The 18,277-nt window shown below is 35.1% G+C and overlaps 1 protein-coding gene across 2 annotated transcripts in view; it reads right to left on the reverse strand.

Moving 5' to 3' along the window:
* Window positions 1-18,277, reverse strand: part of LOC150106190 (uncharacterized) — a 303,918-nt gene that overhangs the window by 171,072 nt on the left and 114,569 nt on the right. The gene's annotated exons all lie outside the window — the stretch shown is intronic.

Below are 18,277 nucleotides of genomic sequence, written 5' to 3' on the forward strand. Positions count from 1 at the left end.
GAAATATTAGTGTTTCCCATATTTTGGGAAGTTTAATGCAACCATATTTATTCAAATTATGGTTGATTTCTGAGGGTAGCTGCAGATTCCAAAAACAGTCTTTCTCTTCTATTACTGTAATGGAGCATGGTCTGCAAGGCCCAATTGACAATAGTCATGACTGCAGACAGATGTATTTTTTGTGGTCTTCCAGGCTGGTGTTGGCTAATCTTCCTGTCTGTCCTTAGTGGACCAACTTGCAGGATCAGGGAACTCAGTATATTCCAGGAGCCGATACAGGAGGGGCTTGGTCTTCAGTGTGGCAGATAAAGGTATCTAGTTTAAGTGGGGACTTGAAAGCTGCGCAGAGGTTGTATTTCTTTAAGATTCTATCTATTTTTTCTGACGTGCCTTGGACAGAAGGGAAGATGATAGCAATACTAAAATACTTCCAAAGAGAAGGTCAAGGACTGGAAGAAGGGTTGATTTTTTTTTGATACTGTGGGAACTGTAGTCATTAGATAAAGCATGGCATATATGATTAAGTTCTGCTGCAAGAGAGGATTCATGGAACAAGGGTTACAGGCTCTACCGATTAGTGTTTTAACTACACCATATTGTTGAAATGGGGATGATTGGAAAATTTGTGAATGTATATGCCTGTGTGGATGGGCTTCCTGTATACTTTATTTTTATTTCATATCCAAACATAAGTACTACAGCAGTGAGTAATTGACACAACATTATTAACAAATTAGGACACTACAAACGAGAACAGCTTAAATTTAATAGGCAAATTATACAGGGAACAATAAGAAAATATGAAGGGAAAAAAACTATACATAAGTTATATACAATGAATATGGTCAGATGTTCCTCCAGTATCTTATGCAATCAACTGATCTATCTATGCAGTTTTCGGTCCTCTTTTGTGCAAGGTGATTGAAAAAAAGGGGGCAAGAAAGACGGTGTTCAATGGACTGGTGTGTCTCACACTCACAATTATCTGGCCCAGTGAGGTAGCCCCATTTGATGGGATTTTGGTTGCAGCCTCCTGTTATTCATAGTCTATTGAGATTTTTCCAAGTATTCCAGTCCAAGTGGGCACCATGTGGAAAGGGTCGTGGGTAGTGACCCTTCCCATAATGCATAGCATTATACATACCCGTAAGGATATGTGCTTTGCAATATGGGATACTAAGGCAAGTAATGTGAAGTCATAAGCTTCTATATACGAATTGCCTCAGTCCAGGTTCAGGTGCAAACTTTTTTGCTTACACTTCGATAAAGGATTAAACCAGGTATATAATTTCTTGGTATCTTTAATTTAACGGATAAAAATAGTTGAGTTAGTGAGTGCCTACTTTGCAAGGATATATCATCATAATGAGAACACGTTACTGCTTTAACCTATGTGACAGACACTAATGTGAGAATAGAGGTGGATGAATAGATTTTTACAATATTGCAGAATCTCAATGTAAATACAGCTGTGGGATTAGATGGGATATCAGCTAAGTTTTGCAAGAATGTGCAAGGTAACCGGCAATGCCTATGACTAGGCTCTTTAAGTCTCGGCTCTGGTAAAGTTTCAAGGGAGTGGAAAGAGGGTAAAATAATTCCTTTGTATAAGGAAAGTTCTAAGACTGCAGCAGCAAATTATAGACCAATCAGTATCTCAGGTCTGGTGATAAAAGTACTAGAAAAATTGGTAAAAAGAGAATTCAAGAATGGGTAGATAAAAAAATTATACTGTATGAGGGTCAACATGGCTTTGTGAAGGGTTGGTCAGTTGGTCATGCGTTAGTAATTTACTAACTTTTTATAATAGAGTAACAGCTGAGTTGGATAAAGGAAATGGCTACACGATGATTTTGCTGGAATACCACTTTTGACAGAATACCACATGGAACTCTGTTACGAAAATTAGAACAAAGGGGATGGACATGACACTGGTTAAGTGGATAAGAGTGGCTACTGGACAGATATCAAAACGTGGTATATGGAGGGGAAGAATCGAGGCGAAAATAGGTGATGATGACTAGTGTTGTGCCACAAGATTCAATGCTGTTTAATTTGTACATAAATGATATAGGAAATTACCTGAAAGGAAATATTCAGTTGTTTGCCAATGATGCAAAATTAGGTAGAGTAATAGTTAAGACAATGTGGAGAGCTTGCAGTATGATTTAAATAGGCTTTCAATATGTGCAAAAGTTAATGGGTCAGTTTAATGTCGAGAAATTTAAAGTTATGCATTATGAGATAAATGGATTACATGCTGTGTATCACATTGATGGCACTGTGCTCCAAGAAGTAGATTAAGCTAGAGATTTAGGGTGGAGGTAGACAGAGAGTTAAAGTTTAGAGGACATATTGCTAAGGTAGCCCATAAGATTACTTGGCTATTGAAGAACGAACACATTAACAAGTAGAGATAAGGAAGTTGTTATTCCTCTTTATAAGGAATAAATGCCCCTTTATACCCACATCCGGATTACTGTACTGATGTCTGGTCCCTTGGGTTTCTTGGGGATGAGGAAGTAGTGGAGAAGATTCAGAGGCAAGTGGCCTGTTCCTTATGAGATAGATTGAAGGTATGTGAATTGCAGAAATTGGTTGACAGGAGAAAAAGAAGGGATATGATAGAAACATTTAAGTTGCTTTAAGAGTTTTATAGGATAAATGCAGGGGAAATGTTTCAGTACTTGGCTAGAGGGACCCGAACAAGGGATCATTCCTGGAAGTTGAAAAAAGGTGTGGTTAGTGGCAGTGTGAGGACTAGATTTTTTGCCTGGAGAGTTGTGAATGATTGGAATAGGTCCAAGGAGAGGTATGATAAATTGTGTGGATAGATTGGATTTCCTGCGACGAGTCTCCGGACTCCATGGAGGTGCATGTTAATAATAATAATAACTGTCAATTCAACTGTGCTGCCAACTGTCGTGATAAAAAAAAAGAAAAATTTTAAATAATTACTTTTCTGCTAGACTTTGTACTTTTAGGGTGCATGCCAACTAATTTGCTAGAAACGTTCAGTATGCTTTCTTTAAGTTTAGTATCCAAGTTATAAATCAAACATAATACTAAGCAAAATATAGTCTATATTTGAGTTGTAAGTTAGCAGGTAGTATTGGAGGAGGTATGGAAGGTTAATTTCAGGTGTCAAAGATGCAAATTATCTCCACTGTTATTCATCATCTTTATGGATCACATTATGAAGGAAAGTGGTATTAAACTGGATATCAAAACTGGAGATGTAAATCTCAGCTGTTTACTTTATGCAAATGATGTTATACTTATAAAGAAATCTATTATAAGTCTGCAAGGAATCTCTGACTTTAGTCAGAGAATATCTTCTGTAATAAATTTGGTATGAAAACACCAATAAAAAACAAATATGCAAATGAACTGCATCCTGAATCAAGAATCTACAGAACAAGTAAAGCATTTATGCACAATTATAGTGAAGATGGGAAATTAAATATGGAAATAGAAAACAGAATTAGCAGAGATGGTATGGTAGGAAGTCCTCTTCATTTTCTTCTTCCTATCATGGATTTTAATTTCCAAGTGGCCTGTTCCTATCTCATGCCATCGCTTTCTTAATCTTCCAATTCTTCTTTTTCCACTTATATCTGCATATTTGGAGATATAATACAGATATAAATATTAAAAAAAAAAAAAATTAAAAAAATAAAAATACTGTATAGTATTTTTGGCAGTCTACTATTGTCCATTCGATTTAAATGTTCTAACCATTTTTTGTTTATATTTACTTATATAGTATAGTAGTTAATCAGTTTTATATTCAGGGATTATAAAATTTCTTTTTTTTTATGGTCACACTTGGTATAACCATCTGTTTTTCTAAGTAATTTTATTTCTGTTGTTTGAATCCATTTTTCATTCATCTTTTTTATAGTCAACATTTCACTTCAATATAATAAATGCCAGCCTGACTGGATGAGTTGTTAGTGTGTCCGCTCTCCAGTCAAGAGGCTGCGTGTTTCAATCCTGCTGTGGGCGCGAATCCTGCCGTGGGCATGGATGTTTGTGATTGTCTGTGGAAATAATAATGGTGGTGGTGGTTGGCAGTAGATGGCGTTGGTGTAGTTGCAGTCAGTTGGTGGATTGTGAATGGTGGAAGCAGAGTAGATGCCCTCCCTCGATGAGTCTTTGGACTCCCTGGAGGTGACAAATAATAATAATAATACAGTTTGTTTAGACAGGTCGTTATATAGTCTGATTCTGGTGTTTTTTTTTTTTTTTTTTTTTTTTTTTTTTTTTTTTTTTTTTTTTTTTACCAAGGATGGCTTAAATATATTATTTATTATGCCATTTAAATTAACAAAATTTGATATTTTAATGTCTATATCTTTTTCATCTTCATATGATAAGTCACATCCCAGGTATTTGAAAGTATTTACTTGTTCTAATATTTTTTATCTACCACTATTTTACTTCTTATTGGATTTTCTCCATTGAAAGTCATTATTTTTGTCATTACTTTTGATATTGTCATATTATATTGTTCTGAAATTTCATTTAATGATTTTACTGATCTCTACAGATATGTTCTAATGTAGCTAATACAATTTGATAATCTTGAAATAATATTGTATCTATTTTTCTTTGTGGGTTTGTTTAGATACCAAATGGGGTATCCTGTTTCCAGATTGTTATAATTTTATTTATATATAGATTAAAAACAGAGATAATAGGGTACATTCTTGCCGTACTCCTCCTGATATGTCTTTCCATTCTAATATTTGTTCTAATTTGACTATTTTATTTCCTGAGACTGTAAGAGATAGTTTGATATATTTAGATCAGTTAATATTTTAATTTTTTTTTGTTGTTGTTGTTTATTAATTTGATCAAGGGCTCTTTCATCAAAGAAAACCGTGTGTGTTTCTTTTTGAAATTCTCTTGTCTTTTCAATTAATAGTTTTAGATTAAAAATCGAGTCTATGCAAAATCAACCATTTCAGAATCCATTCTGTTCTTCTAGTATTTGGTCCTCTGCAAAAATGTTTAGTTTCTCTTTTAATATTCCAGCATATATTTTGTACCCTGCATTTAGCAGACTAATTCCCCTATAGTTATTGCAGTCATCTTTATTTCTTTTTTTCTTATAAATTGAAATAACAATGCTTTTTTCCAAGAGTTTGGAGTTTTTCCAGAAATCCAGACCATATAAAAGAATTTCAGAAGTCTTTCATTAAATTTTTCACCTGGTAGGAAGTCAAACTAAATAAATATATGGAATAAGAGAGAAATCAATCAAAACAGTAAATCAGCTGCATACAACACAGTTCTGAGAAAAATTAGGGAAATGAATAGATGGCTTCAACAGAAGTATTTCATAACATTAAAATATTAGAAAGAACTTGATTGCAAGCATTCAGGAATGGGTTAGTAGAGCTAATGACAATGGGAAAGGAAAGTCTAGCAAAACAACTGTTTTTGCCAGGATGGTAGAATAGCTTAAGATGTGCGGTCTGCAGAGGAAGGATTTTCCTTCCTGTGAAGTTTCTTAAGCCATGGCATAGCTCAAGCTATCTGCTCAGTTTGTCAAAATCAATGGATAGGTTCACAAATACCTGTTATTCATTGAAAATTCCATTAATAAAGCCAAATACCTGCTGCTTTGGACACTAACTATTACACACAATCCACCATACACATAATGGCCACTGAATTAAAACTTCACAGAAATCAGTGGATTCCATATAGGCATGGGACTGCTAATACTAATTCTCTTCAATCCCTGAGCATAGTTTGGTGAGATGCTTTAGTCAATATCTGCACTCAGGAAGTTCTGTTTATCTGTAAACACCTTCTCAGACAATGGTGATCTCGTTCCCGACAGAATGTCTTGGGACCAGAATTATGCCTCTTAGACAAACAAAGCAATGTGGGTTATTTTTTCACTGGTTAAACACACAGGATATCTCACCTTTTGAGAAACCAGAAAGCTCTGCTGTTTTCAAAATCATGGCTCCAGCCAGATGGGCACCCACAATAAGCCCTTGACCGAATTCTAAAATATTCTTTGTTTTTTCTATTGTGACCAACACTACTGACCATTATTGTCCAGCATCATTCTTTAATAGTTGCCTAGAACACACAGTGATGCACATGACCAATTATTTTGCATATACACTGCATAAGTGACATTTACGCACATCTTCATAATGGTTTCTAATTCAGTGGCAAGTCTGTGTAGAAACATGCATAAATTCACATGGAGAGAACATGTGTAATGCTTATAGTGAAGTCTGCATATAATCAGCACAAGATATATACAAGGTATTAGTGTTGAGAAGGATAAGAAGAATTTATTACTAAAAAAAAAAAAAAAAAAAATGCATGCTGCAGTTAGAAAAGAATCAAACAGTTCACACCTTCATTTGTATGAACTATAGATTCAATTATATAAACGTTACCTGAGTAAAAAAAAAGCTGGAGTATAAAAATGTGAATCATATATCAAAAATTGGGTGACAAAAGTGGAAGAAAATACTGATCCACTGAGAAAGCATTGGTGAAATTATTTTCGAGGATAAAAATAATATATCAACTTATGGTAGAAACATACAAAGTTAAAGAAACATCCATCAAAAGAAATAGCCTAAAAATTCCTGGCTAGTGAATTGGCATGTACTCTTAGAATAGTTAGAGAAAAATGCAGGAAAGGTAAGTTATTTGTAAAAGCAGCTAAACAAAATCTTATGGACAAATTTAGAAAAGAATATAAAAGATAAACATCATGAAGGTGAGAAAATGTTTGAAAACTATTGGGAAAAAAAAAAAGCTTAGAAATAGAGAGAAAGAGAATTAGTAAATTATTTGGAGATCACATAAGTGATATAAAACCAGAAGTTAAAGATATTCTTGATATGTGAAGTTATTAATTTAAAATTTTTATTAAATGAGTTAAACAAATGATAAAACAGTGGTATCTTCTCTCCCGTAGTCCTAAATGGACCGTTGAGTCATTTATGGCTGGTAGGTGATATTTTTTGTTAGCCTCCTCCAATCATCTCGGTCTCTTGTTCTTGATGTCAGTTGAGAAAGGAAGGAATTTGTCCATTACTTGATGTTATCAGTCCATTTTAATCGAGGTCGGCCCCTAACCCTTGGTCCTGGAACGATTCCTTCAAGTGTTTGCTTTGGAATGCCATTAGCCCTCTCCACATATCTGAACTATTTCATTTGTCTTCTTCTGATGACTGTCAGAATATTTTCCCTTTTTCTCCCGTCTATTGAATCAATCAGTTTTCGGACATTTTCATTGGTTTCGTGAGCGGTATAGGGAATTCTCAAAAAGGTCTCCTGTAAGTTTTCATTTCAAAAGACAGGAGTCTCCTCTCATCTTCCCTCAATAAAGTCCAGGCCTCACAACCATACAAGAGGATATAATTCACCAAAGTATCAATTAGTCTTAGTCTGGTTGTGATTGCTATTCTATTATCTTCCCACAATGGTTTTAACTTCTGTAGGGCCATGGTTGCCTTAGCAATTCGATATTTAATGTCGGTTTTTGAATGACCATCTTGACTCAACGTGCATCCTAGATAAGTGAACTTGTTCACATTCTCAATTTGTATCTTTAAGAATTCAATGTCTGATTTTGAGGTTATCATTGTTTTTGTTTTATGTATAATCCATATTTTTTTAATGTTCCAAAAATGCTGCTGGTTATCTCTTGTAATTCTTCTTCATTTTCTGCCAGAAGATCGATATTGTCTGCAAAACGTAAGTTATTTATTCTTAGTCCGCCAACTACTATTCCAGTGTCATATTCATAAAGAGCTTCATCTATGACATATTCCAGAAAACAATTAAAAAGAAGAGGGGACAAGATGCATCCCTGTCTTACCCCCTGTTCTGCCCAGAATAGTTCACTATTGTAATTTTAATTTCAATTCTCATATCAGATGAGGAATAAAGAGATTTAATAATCCTAATGATTTTGTTGTCAATACCATAATGTTCTAAAATTTTCCATAACGCCTCATGCGATATTGAGTCAAAAGCTTTTTGAAGGTCTAAAAAGTTGTAACAGATTATTTTGTTATGTTTTATGCATTTTTCGCCTAGTATATGTATTGTAATAATATATCTAGAAGGAGTATATTACAGTGGTTGAAAAGTGACAACAAATCTGAAATATGGAAAGGGCAGGGGAGAAGATAACATCTGATCAAATTCTGAGTATGGTTGTGTATGTTTTGCATTGGCTATAATGCGTAATATAAAAAAGACTCATGAGAAACTCAGATGACCAGTAGGGTTCTTTTCCCAAACCAATTCAAAAACAAGGAAAATAAAACTGAATTGAGAATTATAAAGAATTATTTACAGGCAACATTTATGCAAATACAAAGAAAGATTGCTGAAAAGAAAACTGGTAAAGTTCAAGTTGGATTAAAGTCAAATATGGGTTCTCAGACCAAGTGTTTTCTTACAAATTAAGAAATCAAATACAAATATTAAAATATGCAATCAAGCTTTACTGATCCTGAAAATGTACATGATAAATCCATGGAAAACTATTCAAAACTTTAAATCTGCATGGTATGGTTTAAACTATATGCAGAGCTGACTGTTTTAAAGCTATGAAAGTTTTTATAAATAAGCATTACCCTTATCGGCTCTAGTAATTATATTTGTATCTTTGCATGATTTATGGAGAGCAAAGAGTTGGCTGTATTAGAGATTTCTTTTAGACAGCAAAGCTCGCATCAGGATGTAAGCTATGTCAAGCCAAATGTTGTAGGTGATATTTGGAGGCAAGTTACAAACACTACACAGAATTAACAAATATTAAGGTTTAGGTGCTGGTTTGAGCTCAGAGAGAAATAATTAAACACAGATTTAATTGGAATAAGTTCCTTGGATAAGATATGGGTTTTTATGCAGGAGACTAAAGTGGCTAGTCTTCTTTAAAGGTGCAAGGACACAGGAATTATGCCTATTTGGTGATGTGTAAAGTTTAAAATAAAATTCCACTTTTATAATGTTCTTCATACCTACTAATGAACTAGTTTTGCTTTACTTTGAAACCAGAGCATTGCCACCCATAGTAACTTATCTGCTGTTAATGCGGCCATTAACTCTCTTTGAACTAAACTCTTCTTTTTCCAATCTAGAACTTTGGAGTATTCTCTCTGATAGTTCAGATAACTGTGTGTGTATAGAATTCCAAACAATAAAGGAAAATTGACCCCAATTTCTCTAGGATCATTCACGTTCTCTGTTTAGAAAGTCAACAGTAAACACTGTTAATGCAGGTGTTCATCAGGTTCTGTTATATTACCCATCCATTTCCTCACATACATAAATGACCTTCTTTCAACGACCTCAAATATATCATTATTCTGATGACAAACATCACTAATCTTGCAGTGCTCAAACATCCCAAAGCTTCAAGATCTTCTACAACCAGTATCCTAAATACTGTTTCTGTGTCATATCTTCAGTGTAGTGATGACAATGTAGTGGACTTCAATGCTTCCAAAATACAATTTTAATCTCTCACAAAACAAACCTTAGTTCTTCTCTATGTACTTTTGTAACACTCAGCTCAACTGTCAAGACCAAGTTTCTCTCAGGCTGACACTTACCCTTAGCATCTTTTAGCACAAAATACATCATTTATTTAAATTAAGGGGATATTAAATCCCACATTGTTTTAAAACCGAATAAGAAACTCAAAGATTGGAATCAGAGAGTTTCATGCTGAATATAGTATAATAAACTATAAAAGTATCGGCAATTACTAGCGTGAGCTAATGCAAGTAGTCCTAGTACGTAGTACAAACTCGGGCAGCTCGCAGCAAAGGTGGTAAAGTTCTGATCGCTATTCTTGGTATTTTCCATAATGTAAAAACACATTTCCTAGAAAATGTATGCTGTTATTACATTATGGTGGGAGGTCACTACACAGACCGGTTTTAGCCTTTAATGAGGCTTCATCAGTGAGTAGCTAGACCAAATTAATACCAAAGGGTATAGCGAAAAGAACTTATATACTCTGCTATACGAGTCGCCGAAATTAAGCCTATTGGCTCTTTATATTTAAGTAACTTAATGGGTGCACCTTTTTGACAACTTGTATAGCAGAGTATATAAGTTCTTTTCGCTATACCCTTTGGTATTAATTTGGTCTAGCTACTCACTGATGAAGCCTCAATAAAGGCTGAAACCGGTCTGGGTAGTGACCTCCCACCATGATGTAATAACAGCATACATTTCCTGGGAAATGTGTTTTTACATTATGGAAAATACCAAGAATAGCGATCAGAACTTTACTACCTTTGCTGCGAGTTGCCCGAGTTTGTACTACGACTACTTGCATTAGCTCAAGCTAGTAATCACCAATACTTTTATGGTTTATTATACTATATTCGGCATGAAACTCTCTGATTCCAATCTTTGAGTTTCTTATTCGGTTTTAAAACAATGTGGGATTTAATATCCCCTTAATTTAAATAATATGTACGAATATAATAAAAGATGTACGAATTGGTCACCAACATGCAAAATCACATGCTTTATACATAAAATTTTCCAACTGTTATACAAGCAAAATAGTTACCACTTTAAAAACTACAATGTTCATAAAAGAAAAGTTCATTTTCCGACATGTAATAATAAACAAACAACGGATTGATTATCCTATTATCGGAATGGATTCTCCTTCTTCTGACATGCACAGAAGTGTCAGAGGGTCTCGCATCTGTGGGCGTACAGTACTATGGATTATGCAACCTTATGGTGGTGGGGGAGGGTGTATTAAAAAATATATTATTATTATATAACACAACACCTCCAGAGAGTCCAAAGACTCATTGAAGGAAGGCACCTACTCTACAACTCTCCCTCTCCACCACTCCACTACCACTAATATTTTCACAGACAATCACAAACATCCATGCCCACAGCAGGATTCGAACCCGCAGCCTTTTGGCTGGAGAGCGGATACATTAACCACTTGGCCAACCAGGCCGGCATTAAATATACATATATTTATGGAAAATCTTCAGATAATCTTAATGTTCATTCAGTTTGCTGATGGTCTCTTACATTTCTGATTAAGCAATCTCTATACAGATGCTTGGCAGCCTCTAAGGCTCTACTCAATTACTCTTTCTGAAAAAATTGCCCAGAGGTGAAATGATTTCCAGCATCCCCAGAAAAATCAATAATGCACTAATACCATCTCAACTGAACAACTTTCACTGATATATCATCCAGCACTGAAAAGGCCAAGAAATGCATCATACACTAATGATAATGCTTCCCAGATGCATTCAAGAGAGCCAATATAGAAATTATGCACTATAATGAACTACAGAAAAGTCTCATAGAACTAATGCTATTGTAAGCTCATGATTACAAACAAAAGCTGAACACCATTATAATGAACTGAATTTCCTAGTAAATGACATCAATCAGGAGACAAAGGAAATGGTGAGAAATGAAACAGAAAAAGTTAAATTGTGGAAAATAAAAGAAAATTATGAAAACAAATGAACAAAGGAAATTGCAGGAAGTCCTACATTGAGGATAGAACACAAAGGATTGACAAGAATCATCATAAAGCACACAAAATGATATCATGAAAAAAGTACAAATGCAAAGAATAACTGGAGGGGGGGGGGGGAATCAGAAGTTATAAAAATCTAGACTTAATTTTAAATTTTGAAAGGTCACATTACCTGAATTCTTCCTAATGAACAAATGTGAGCATATATGTGTAGACTGTAAAAATTTAGGTTTTTACAATTAAAATCGAAACTTTAGGTCAAAAACTCAAAAATTCTATATCAGAAATTTAGAATTTTTTACAGTATAGATTTATGTTTGTCTTTCAAACACAAAATGAGCTGCTACCCAAACAAATTTCATAATTTTTATTTAAAACTTCAAATTAAACAAATACTGTATATTGTTCAATATTTCATTAATTTACAGTTCTAAGAGAACAGCATCAGTTTTTGTCAGCTCTATATCACTGGATCACTGTGTCCAATCAAAATGACATTCACATCAGCTGTATATCACTTTACCTTCACCTTAGGCTGACTAATGCAAACTAATGTTCATCCCTCTTTCTGTTCCTTTTTGTGATTTGTAACTCAAGGTGCCCCCCTCTATTCTGTTCCTTTTTGTGATTTGTAACTCAAGGTGGCCAAGTTGACTGGCTACTGAAGTTTTCAGGTTATTTTTTATTTTAATGGCAGACTCACATAGTAAGTTTATTATGAAGATTTCAGTTAAGTGACATTAATTTAAGCTAATGTAACATTTCTAAATTTAAACATTAAGTATGGATTTTCATTTTTATACTTTTTAGTTCCTTCCTTTGTCTCTAATTACTATTTTTGCATCTGTACTTTTTGATGTTGCCATTTCGTCTGCTTTATATATGGTTCCTGCCAATTTTTTATATTATATCATCACATATTCCCCCATTTCATTTGTTCTGTTTCTTGCAATTTCTATTGTTTTATTTCTCATTTTGTTTCACAGGCATATGCAGGGGCGCGCTGGCCATATGTGCAATGTGTGCGCCGCACACAGGCAACAGGATAGTAAAGGTGCCAAAGAGGAGGAAATACTTTAAAAAAAACGTTTTTTTAAAGTGATTTTTTATTGGAGGAGGGGGGAAGGGGCACTAACTAAAGTTTTGCACACAGGCACCGGACACTACTAGCGTGCTACTGGGTATAGAGGTGCCAACTAAAGTTTTGCACACAGGTGCTGGACACTACTGGCACGCCCCTGCAGGCATGCAGGAGAATCATTATTTTTACCCTAAATTTACTACAGGCCAGAAACAGTTAGTTATAGCAACTGTCAACTTTACCTCATTGGACAGTTATGTACTCTATCTTGCATGGAACAAAGACAAGAATGAGAATGACTGGAATCATTTTAAATTAGACCCCTCAAAAAACCACATGAACTATGCTAATGTTGTTGAGTCCATTGAAGAGCTTCTAAATATGACCGTGAGTGAGCCTGTATGACTGCCTTGGCAATCTGTTGAACTTTGATGGAGTAGAGCTTTTCTATAAAGTTACTATCAATTTTCTGTAGAGCAACAGCAATTGCTGAACAAGAATAGATATGGGCAGGTGTTAGTTCGACTCGTGGACAGTTCTTGCATATTTCATAGCTTCTAGTACTGTCCGGATGAATTTTCATGCCTTTAAAATGTTCTGTCCTTAGTCTGGTGATGATTGTGGTTATTTCTCTATTTTCATTCATTTTGCTGATTTCATTCTTCTTCTTGATAGTTTGCTTTACCAATCTTATTTTTAACGACAGAGTTAGCATCAGTTAGTGATAGTGGGTGTAATTTTTGAGGTAAGTATCTTGCGTCTTTGGCTAGTCTGTATGTCTGTCCTCTCATTGCCTTCAATATTTACATAGGCTGGTATCCATTGCAGAGTACAGTTCTTATTTTTCAAATTTAAAGTTGTTAGCTGTTCATGAAATTCCTGTTTTGTTTTTCCATTTTTTTATTGCTTCAAGTGCAGATTTTGAGTCACTACGATGGTTATTCCTTCTGTAATGTTTATTACTGGATTAGAGAGACAGAACTTGCTGTTAATTCACAAGTGAAGTTTGAAGCTATTCTGTCAGCTGTGGTTTTGAATTATTTCCTTGCCTCCAGGTAGAGTTAGAAAAACCCCTGCTCCTCCTTGGTTGAGTGTTTCACCAGATGATCCGTCAGTATAGGCTTAAATAATCTAAACATGGTTTAGATTATTTAAGTGATGTATAGTGGCAAGTCCTTTTCTTTTCATGCGGTGAATCCTTTTTTCAACAAGGTTCAAGGAGATTTAAATTTTTGGTACAATAGTGGAAAAGAATGGCTCTTTGCTTATTTTAATGGATAGGTGCTCTAAGTCAATCTGTTTTCTAATTTCATGATCATATTGTAAAGTAGATGATCTCTTTAGTCTAGATTTTCCTGTCCAGGCATTGAAAATCCTGAGCGAGATGTGATTCTGTTGTTGGCTCCTGATTCTGTTAGTCTTCTAGTAAGTGAAGCCCACACTCTTGTTGAGCTTTTAAATTATTTGTGGATGAGACTGCACCTATAATGATTTTTGCTGCTCTGGATTGTACTCTGTCAAGTTTTTCTTTTGAACTAGAGTTGAAGCTGGAGCCTAGATTGATGAGGCATATTCCATAGTGGGCCAAGTGAGTGCCATATATGTAGTTTTGAGTGTCTTCAGTTTTGCACAAAGCCTTTTGATGATATTAAGCTTCTTAAGAGCTTTATTAGATATATTTGTAATATGAGTTGTAAATAAAACAAGTTGGATAGAAAAGAAAACAAACATCACAGTCAGACAAGAACTATTGTATAAAAGGACAATAATAGAAAAAATTAGAAAACAACAACTGAGATGGTTTGGACACACTGTACGCATGGACGCAGACATACTTCCTAACGTCCTAATCAATACTTTTCCAACTGAAAAAAGAAGACCCGGAAGACCAAAAATTACCTGGCTGAAATTAATAAAGAACATCTCGGGATGCAGAACATATGAGGAACTTTTTCAAACAGCAAGGAATAACTGGAATAACAAGGAGAAGACTGGAAGATCCTGCTCAAGAGAAGACTCAACCCATCTTAGACAGAAGAGTTGTATATCTCAGTTCAGTATCTAGAGTTAGACCTAAGTATTTTTGGAAAATGTTTTTCCTATTTTGATATTATATATATATTTTTGGAGACTGTTTTTCCTATTCTAGTATTATATATTTTGATTTGGGGGATGTAATTGTGTCTATTTTTTCTATCAGTGGAGAAGATATTCAGTTTTGTTTTTTCCAAGTTTATCTGTAATTTATGAGTCTTTGACTCCATGAGGTCTTGGGGTAATAATAATAATAATAATAATCTGTAATTTAAGTTCCTTTGCCCATCTTTCTAAGCCTTTTATTGATTTATTTAGGAATTTTTCAGATTGTTGAGAATTACTGCTTGTGTGATAGATTGCTATATCATCTGCATAGCATGCTATTTTTGTGTCATTTATTATGTGAAGATGAATATTGTTCATATAGATGAGAAATAGTAGTGGGCTAAAAACAGAACCTTGTGGAACTCCAGCGCAAGTTCGATGCAGTTTGGAATAAATTCCATTAACTTTTATTTTCATTTTCTTCCTTTCATGAAATCTGAAATCCAAATTAATGTGTTCCCCTTATTCCAGTATCGTATGCAATTTTTATTAACTTTTATCTCAAAACGCAATCGAAAGTAGCTGTAAGATCCAAGAAGATTACTGTTGTCTTCTTTGGTAGTTTTTCTTGAAAGTCATCTATGATTGATTGGTAAAAATAAAATAACTGATCTCCTGTACTGTGTTGAGACGTATGCAGTTTGGTTGAAAGTACTAGTCAAAGCTATTGGTCTGTAGCTTTTACAGTCACTAGGGTTTTTGTTAGTTTTCAGTAAGGGTATAATGACTGATGTTTTCCCGATTTTTGGCAGTGCACCTGAATGTTAAGTATTAAATGGAAGTATTAAGTATCTTCAGAAGGCAGTTCTTGGCTATTTCTCCGATGTTTTTAATCATATGTCCAAAGATAAGATCAATTCCAGGTGATTTGTGAGGGTCAATTTGACTAATTGCTCTTTCTAATTCTGCCAATAACTATGCCAATAATAATAATGATAATAAAAATAAAATAAAATAAAAATATATACCAACAAGTAGCACTAGCCTAAATGTATATAAAAAAGCAGCTGACTTCACATCAATTTGTCTCTGGGAGTTGAAGTTTAGAGGGCACATTGCAAAAGTAGTGAAAACAGCACATCAGATTACCTGGTTGTTGAACACATTAACAAGCAGAGATAGAGAAGTTATTGTTCCCTTATATGTGGCTCTAATAAGGCAACATCTGGACTACTAAGTGCAGATGTGGACACCCAAATTCCATAAGGATGAATAAGTGGCGGAGAGGATCCAGAGGTGAGTGTCAAAGATTGTTGCAGATCTAAGGAATGCTCCCTAAGAGAATATCAAGTCTGTGGGCTTCAAAAACTAGCTGATAAGTGAAAAAGAGTAAGCAAGATAGAAGCATATAAATTGTTAAAGGGATTTTATAGAATTGACATTGAAGATTTTTTTTTTTTTTTGACATGACAGGAAGGGAAAAAATGAGGGAGGGGTGACCCATGGAAATAGTAACAGTGTGGTTAGCAAGGGGTGTCAGTCCAATATTCTTAGCTTGGAGGGTGGTCAGTGGGTGGATAGGTTGCCAGAGATGGTTGTGATGCTTCATCAGTGAGTGATTTCAAGGAGGTTTTGTGTGAATAACAGATATTCCACAACGAGTTTCCTGACTCGATGGAAATGCCTATATAATAATAATGCATTTTCTTCTCAAGCATGTATAATGCAATGCATTATAGCGATAATCAGTGCCCAGACCACAAACAAGAATAACATTTTTGTCAACTATAATATACTTTTTCAACCCAGAAAAAAATCATACAACAAGTAAAAAGCAACTATCATAAAAGCCTTTCTAGCTTTTGCAATAATACAATGCACTAATATACAGGGCAAAAATGTTTATGATGGATTTTTTTTTTTTTTTTTGGTGGGAGATAAGTTTCACTAGCTGGTGTGAGACCACCTTGTTTACTCAAAGCCTGAGATGGCCTGAAAGGATCCATGTTTGGTTTCTTAGCCCACCCATTAGTACTAATGTACTATAGGGATGGGTATGACAAAAATCTCCACCAGAATTTCCCAATGATTTACATTTTAATACTTATCACCCAACACCTCTCTACAGCTACTGCATACTGCTACAAAACAACCTGTCACTCGTAGATGTCACTGGATGCAACAACATCAGGTAATGGTGCATTCGTTTGTTTACAATCATTTCACCCATTACAACCATATCGTCAATGGAAAGATATTGGCTGCTAAAAGAAGTGGATAGATACAGACCAAAGGAAAGGAGAGCGAGGGGAAGACCAGTAGCAAACTGGAAAGATCAGTGAAGCCGAAACAGGTGAATGCCTAATCCTTAAAGAGAAAAAGAAAACAACCATTTCAAGTGAGATCTTAACTATATATACAGGAAACACTGTGTACATTGAAAGCTATGGCCCAACACCAACAAAGCTTCACAAATTCCACTCAGGCAGAATCTTTGCCTGTTCAGAAATACGTCTAAAACTATGGGCCATACATAACTGACTTGTCCTATAAAGATGATACTTATCAGATATACCTTGGACTGGACACTAAAAAACTACTGGTATCTACTCCGCCAAGAAAAATAGAGGCATAGAATATGAAATTACATCGTTCATCAATGAATAAGTTATCATCTACAGTTGCTACCAAGAGAAAATCGCATTCATCATTCACATTTAAGAAATGTCATGTGCAGGTTATGCAGAAAACTACACAGTATACACTATTCCTTGGATATTACTACCAAAAACAATGAAATATACACTATCTACCAATAATTCTCCAGACACTTTAGCAATTTACAATTGATACCAGCAGACAAACTCTAATCGGGTATGTCCACCTTCGGCTTTGATCACCTCCTGCACCCTTTGATGGAGGCTTTATACCAATGCACAATAGACATCAAGTGGAATTTGTCTCCATTCCTCCATCAAAGCAGCACCAATTTCAGCAACAGATCGAGGACGTACTGCTCTGGACCTCAATCCCCACTCCAATTTGTCCCACAGCTGTTCGATGGGATTGAGGACAGGACTCTGTGCAGGCCAGGGCAGTTGTTTAACACCCATCTCTTCATACCATTCCATAACCGCTGCAGCTTTGTGGCATTGGGCATTGTAGTCTTGACAGTAACACAGGTCTGTTCCATAAAAACTCCAGAGTGTAGGCAGCACCTGATTATTCAGAATATCAAGGTACTGAGCTGCCTTCATGGAACCATGGACGACTAGTGGTCCCACTAAAAACCAGCTGAATGCACCCCACACCATTACTCCTCCAACACCAAACTTTACTGTATTTGGCAATGTTTAATCGCAATTCAGAGGATTTTTTGAGTCGATTCATGACTGTAGACGAAACTTGGATCCACCACTACACAACTGAGTCCAAAGAGCAGTCAAAACAGTGAACAATGCCCGGCGAAAGAGCACCAAAAAATGCGAAGACCATTTTGTCAGCTGGGAAGGTGATGGCCACTGTTTTTTGGGATTCCCAAAAAATTTGGCTCGGTGGGAAAAAATTTTCTTCAA

The sequence above is a fragment of the Typopeltis vanoorti genome, chromosome 5, assembly GCF_054136105.1.
Source record: "Typopeltis vanoorti isolate ZY-2024b chromosome 5, IOZ_Tvanoo_1.0, whole genome shotgun sequence".
NCBI lineage: Eukaryota > Metazoa > Arthropoda > Arachnida > Uropygi > Thelyphonidae > Typopeltis > Typopeltis vanoorti.